General features: G+C 41.8%; 1 long non-coding RNA gene across 3 annotated transcripts in view; it reads right to left on the bottom strand.

Moving 5' to 3' along the window:
- Positions 1–1608: 1608 nt before the first annotated feature.
- LOC108449085 overlaps positions 1609–5408 on the bottom strand; it is a 10236-nt gene continuing 6436 nt past the window's right edge. For 2 of the 3 annotated variants that reach the window (XR_001865189.1, XR_001865190.1), the window contains 3 exons: positions 4173–4975; positions 3915–4022; positions 1609–3045 (listed from right to left, as the gene is read on the bottom strand). This is a non-coding gene — a long non-coding RNA (uncharacterized LOC108449085). The remainder of the gene's footprint in view (positions 3046–3914; positions 4023–4172; positions 4976–5408) is intronic. The other variant, XR_001865191.1, reaches the window with a different exon arrangement.

Below are 5408 nucleotides of genomic sequence, written 5' to 3'. Positions count from 1 at the left end.
GCGGTCCTGTGGAAGGACCCACGAGCCAGACCTCTGGTCTCCCGGATTCCGGAGGCTGGCCCCGCAGCCTGCTGCGTCCAGAGCTGACCGGGCAAAGTGGGAACTGCTCCGAAAAGGACGCAGAGGCACTGAGGCACTGCCTGATGGGCTAGGAAAAATGGCAAAAAATGGCAGGAGATGGTGGGAAATGGTGGCTACCTCAGGGGCTCCTAAACTGGCCTCAGCCTCCCACAGACATGGGCCCTGATCCACCAGTCACAGCGCTGGCTGTTAAAAACCTTCTCTCCAGTGTAAACTCCAGCTGTACCCACAGAACACTCCCAAAAAGGGGCTTTCAGAGGTACAAAAAAGGTCCCTACCCTGTCACAGCTGACCCTAATTTAGAGAGGATGGCTGAAAACAGGACCTGCCTCACTTGGCATGGCTGTGAGAAAATTTCCTAGAGAAAGCGAAGAGATGTCTGATTGTGTTTCATAACTTTTTAATTTAAATGGCCACAATTAGGCCCTGGAAAGAGCAGGTTACAGGGGCAGTGATGTTCAATGGAAGTTGTGCAGTGCCAGGTTTGTTTTTTTTTTTGAGTAGCCACTGACTGCTGGTGCAGTGCTGGACATGTTAATGTACTTCTGCTGCCCTTAACACCTCTTCTTTTGTCTTCATTTAACCATTTTTAAGCAAGAACGAATTTTTGGGTGAATAGGTCTGTGCACAGTAGGGCTGTGCTCTGTCATGTGGCTATACAGGATGCTGGCATGCAAGTCATAGCAATGCTGGTTATGCTCATGATCTGTAACTTTCTTGGGGACTTTTTATTTTTTTGCACTAGGTGAGAGATCCAGGAGGCTGATCCCTCAACTGGGAACCAGTAGGTCCCATTTGATGTCCAGCTTTTGCAGCAGAGCTGGCTGCCACATTGTGGCCTGTTCCCCTCAACATCACATCTGGCTGATGTAAAACACACATGTTTTGACTGAAGCTTTTTCTTTAAAATGCCAACATTAAAGGAAGGTTTGCTTTGTAAAACTGAAACTGTAAAACTCCTCTGAAACCCAGTCTGGGGGATTAAAAGAACCACATGAAAAGGGATAAATATGACCTGGACATTTACTTCCTGTGCAGAAGTTCGCTGAACATGTGCCTCCCAGCCTGTCGGTGCAAAACAAGACCTTCTGCTCTTATTCTCAGAAGGGAAAAAAAAAAAAAAAAGGAGAAGAAGAGAGGAAGACATGACAACTCTTCTATTTCATGGCTTATGTCAGATACACTGATTTCTTTACAGTGGCATCTCGTGCACCTTAAAACCAGAAAGATGCACAACTAGTAATAAGAAATTTAGTATTAACAAACCATTCTTATTTGTACTATATGGTAAAATTCAGCTTGATCCATTTTTAACTGGGAATCAGGGACAGAACTCCTTTGGGTTTCAGTGGGAATAAGATCAAACCTAAAGATACGATGGACTGAGTCCAAGGATTCTCTGATGATGTACAGAAGAAACACTTGGATAGACAGAGCTTCAGTTAGTCAGAAAATGGCTCACTTTCAAACAAACTAATGCAAGATGTTTATATCAGTATTGTCCATTTCAAGTATTAAAAGTCATGGTTGGGTTCCAAAAACAACTTTACTTAAATATTATGAGACTTGAAAGGGAAAAAAAATCAGTTATAGATTCTCTGTATTTATTTCCCAGGTTTTGAATCTCCAAGAAGATATCACATTTTTTTCTAGTTTCCTTTACTAATAGTGAACTGCTAGAAGCTTGATTATGTTTTAAACTGAAACTGACATTGTGATTTATTATAGTATGATATCAGAAGACAAGAGTCAGGAGGAAGAAATCATATAAAAGCAGGCAATACATTAAAGTCATTATTGTTCTCAAAATAACTTTTTGATCTCAGGTCCCAGTACACAAATTGCAGAGGACAAAATGCAATGCAATACAATGTAAAATTTGGCACTGCCATTCTGTTTTGGCAAAAAAAGTCCCTTTATCCCAGTGAAGTTCCCCAGAAGCCAGTTACACATTAATTTGGGATTATATTTCTCCCCCATGGACAATGATGTTAAATTACACTGAAAGTGGTGTTAGTTTCCCAATAGTCATAATTTGGAGAAACACAACTTTATATACAGAGAGAAGACAGCACTTTAGATATAAAGACAGACTTCCAAGCAAAAATGTTGGGCTCTGCACATGGAATGTCAGGAGCACCTGCCTGCACCACTGGGTTGTAACTGCTGCAATAGCTCACCCTGTGGATGCACACATGGGATCCTAGATGGATCTGAGCTGGAAATTTTCTGTTGTTCAGGGTGCTTGAATCTGGACTTTGTCCGTTCAGCCCCCCTGTTGTTTGACTTCTTTGCTTGCTTATTTTATTTGTCTGTTTTTTAATTTTAGAGTGATTATGTCTGGATTGGTGTTCATTGGATAATGCTCCCTGTCCCATAAAGGAGATATAGACACCCAATAACCCCACACCATACTACATTTTTCCCAAATACTCTACCAAGTGGGTTTCATCTTTGAGATGGACTCATCGCTTCTACTTCCAGCCTTAGTTTCTAATTCCATGGAAGCCTTTCCCATTGTCTGCTGCTGTTTAGAGCTGGTAAAGAAATCTTCCTTCTGTGTAACCATGACACAATTAAAAAAAAAAAAAACCAACCAAATGAACTTTTATTTTCAAGCCAGAACCAAGAAAAACAAAGATGTGTTTCAAAGTGATTGTTCAATGGAGAAAAAACAGTTCCCAAGTCCTTTCCAAACCCAAAGTGGACAGTTCCTCAGTCATTTCCAAGACGGAAAGAGGCCATTTTACGATCCAGAAAGCATCCATTTTCTGTGTCAGTCCTGAGCCAGGGAGGCTTGTTTCTGAGTCAGTTCTGGGGGGGGGGGAAGGCTGGCATTTTTCCAAGCTTGGGAGTGTTGCTATCACAGCAATTGTTTGGTGATGCCATCCCAATAAAGCTTCATTACGGTGTTCTTCTTTCTATAAACCTCAGTGCCCTCCAGTGTCCCCAGCAATCACTTATCTAATATTAGGATATTAAAAAATATGGAAAGATTTTAAAGAGACTTATTAAAATGCAATTAGCAGCATGTACGACTTAAGCAGTGAGATTATTTTAAAAAATGACTTGATTGTGTGGAATGCCACACACCTTATAGAGATAATAAAGCTGCCAATCAAGTCCATTTTCAAATTAGGAAATTTTCATTCTTTTTTTACAGCCCCCTAAGTGAATATTAAAACTGATTATTAACCTCGGAGTGTAACAGCAGCCCCTGAGCCCGTGAGCTCTGAAAGGGAGGTTTCATAACTGAGGGTAGCCTGGACTTCACTCCCCATTTGGACTGAGATCTCTGTGTTCATTTAAAGGGACACTGCTCACTCTTTGAATAAGGAAATCTGGAAAGCCTGCATGGGTCCCCTGTTTAGAAAGGGGCGAAACTCCAGAGCTTGCCACGGGAACCTAGGAGGCCAAAGCGCACTGGCTGCAGTGGCCCTGCCACGGTGTCGCAAGGCTGTGATAACCGGCAGGTAAGGCTGCCCCCGTATGTCCGATCACAGTATCTCCACGAATCCTGCACTCCCAGCACAGAACCCGCCTTTTGTCCAAGGAAACACGTGTACATTAAATGAATGTTTCTGTGGGAACACACCCCTTTGACATAGTCGGGTTGCTGTGCATAGATTTTCAGTGGATGTTATTATTCTCAGTTTATGTTATTACTTCCCTCGCTAAATGCAAAACCCTGTCATTTACCTTGCCTTCTTTTTATTTAATTTCTGTCCTCCTGAGAGACAATCAAGTGTGACACTTCCTGCTATTTCACGTTGCTGGCATTTTTATTTCATTTATAAAAAAGGATCTTTCTCTGAGAAATTAAGTCACATTACCTTGACAGGTTACTCCTTTTGCAGCTCTTTACTCCACTGTCAGAGTAGATTTATTGGCGCTTCCTGGATTTCTCTCTTCAAGCTTGCAAACTGGAAAGGATGAATTCTCTGGAAGGCAGCAAGCTAATTCTTAATGTGAATGCTTTATTTTTGGAAAAATGCAAAGATTCAAAGGGAGTCTCTTGGGAAGGGGTAGACAGAGATTCCAACTCCAAAGCAAGAGAATGTCCTTAACTTTAAATCTATGTTTAAATTTACCTTTGCTGATCCCTTTGGGAACACACACAGGTCTGAAGGTACGAATGTGGATCCTTCCCCATACTGGAGCCAAGCTGCTTTGCAGGAATGAGAGTCCAGACAATATCTAAACAGACAGAATGTCACTGAGTTTGGAAGAATCTAGGATAGAAGTTATTTTACCAGCACATGTACAGTCTCATGACTGTAACTCCCTCTAGAATCTAGCTGTGGCACCTGGCTCTGCTTAGGATTTGCGTGGAAGCTATCTACACATCTTTTCAAAGTAAATAATCTGCCTGGGTGGGATAATGGGGGTTAGGAGGATGACAAATTGGGTTAATAAAATGTCAGCAAGAGCCAGGTTTTAAGTCTGGAATGAGTCACAAGTGAAACAAGTTTAGTGGCCAGGGTTCACCCTCGATCTCGAACTGTTATTTGTCTACATCACTGAGTACCCACAAGTCATCCAGTGTAATTCAGCATAACTGACAATCCAGCGTTGGCAATATTGTCCAAGTGGAGAGGGGAGAAAGATGTTACTGCCTCATTAGTCGTGGCACAGTTAATGAGAAGCACTGAAGAAACAGTAGCCACAGAGATGGCATTAGACCTCCAAGTCTCTGCTGAAAAGCAGTATCCCAAGAACACCCCATGTCTTGTGCTGCTCCTGAAGATTTAATGTGCCTCTCTTCTGCTTGCCAGAATGGAGCAAGCGTTTTCATGGCTCACCCTTTAGGCGGTCTGGGTGGAGAATGTTTGTGGTGGTTTAGTATGCTCATCGGGATGAACTGAGCATCAGTGATATTTTGGGAGTCAGAAGGCTAGAAGGGAAAGAAATGCAGTCAGTCAGTAACGAGGTGCACCAGAGAAGACACGTGGAGACTCAGGGAGCTATAGTGCAGGTGGGATAATAGAAATGCATAAAAGAGTTCTGAAAATAACTGTTGATTGTTGTTTTTTGTTGGTTTATTTTTCCCATTTCCATAAGCAACTACTCACTGATAAGCAAATATTATGATTGGAACCACACTGGCAATGACAAAGAGAATTAAGGATATGTAATGGACATCTAATCTTTGGGTCTGTGAGCTACTAAGTGTATGGTAATGCCAGAACGATAAATAACTTGGCTACTAACATATTCTAAAATTAGTTCAAGCAAAACAAGCATTCACTAAAATACTGAGAAAATTCCTGTCAGGGAAGAGAGATTATGAACAACTGAAAGATTTGAACAAGTGTTATGAAAGAGTG

Source organism: Corvus brachyrhynchos, unplaced genomic scaffold (assembly GCF_000691975.1).
Source record: "Corvus brachyrhynchos isolate BGI_N302 unplaced genomic scaffold, ASM69197v1 scaffold68, whole genome shotgun sequence".
NCBI classification, from domain to species: Eukaryota; Metazoa; Chordata; class Aves; order Passeriformes; family Corvidae; genus Corvus; species Corvus brachyrhynchos.
The sequence above is the reverse complement of the archived record's forward strand: the minus strand, read 5'-3'. Positions and strand labels throughout refer to the sequence as shown.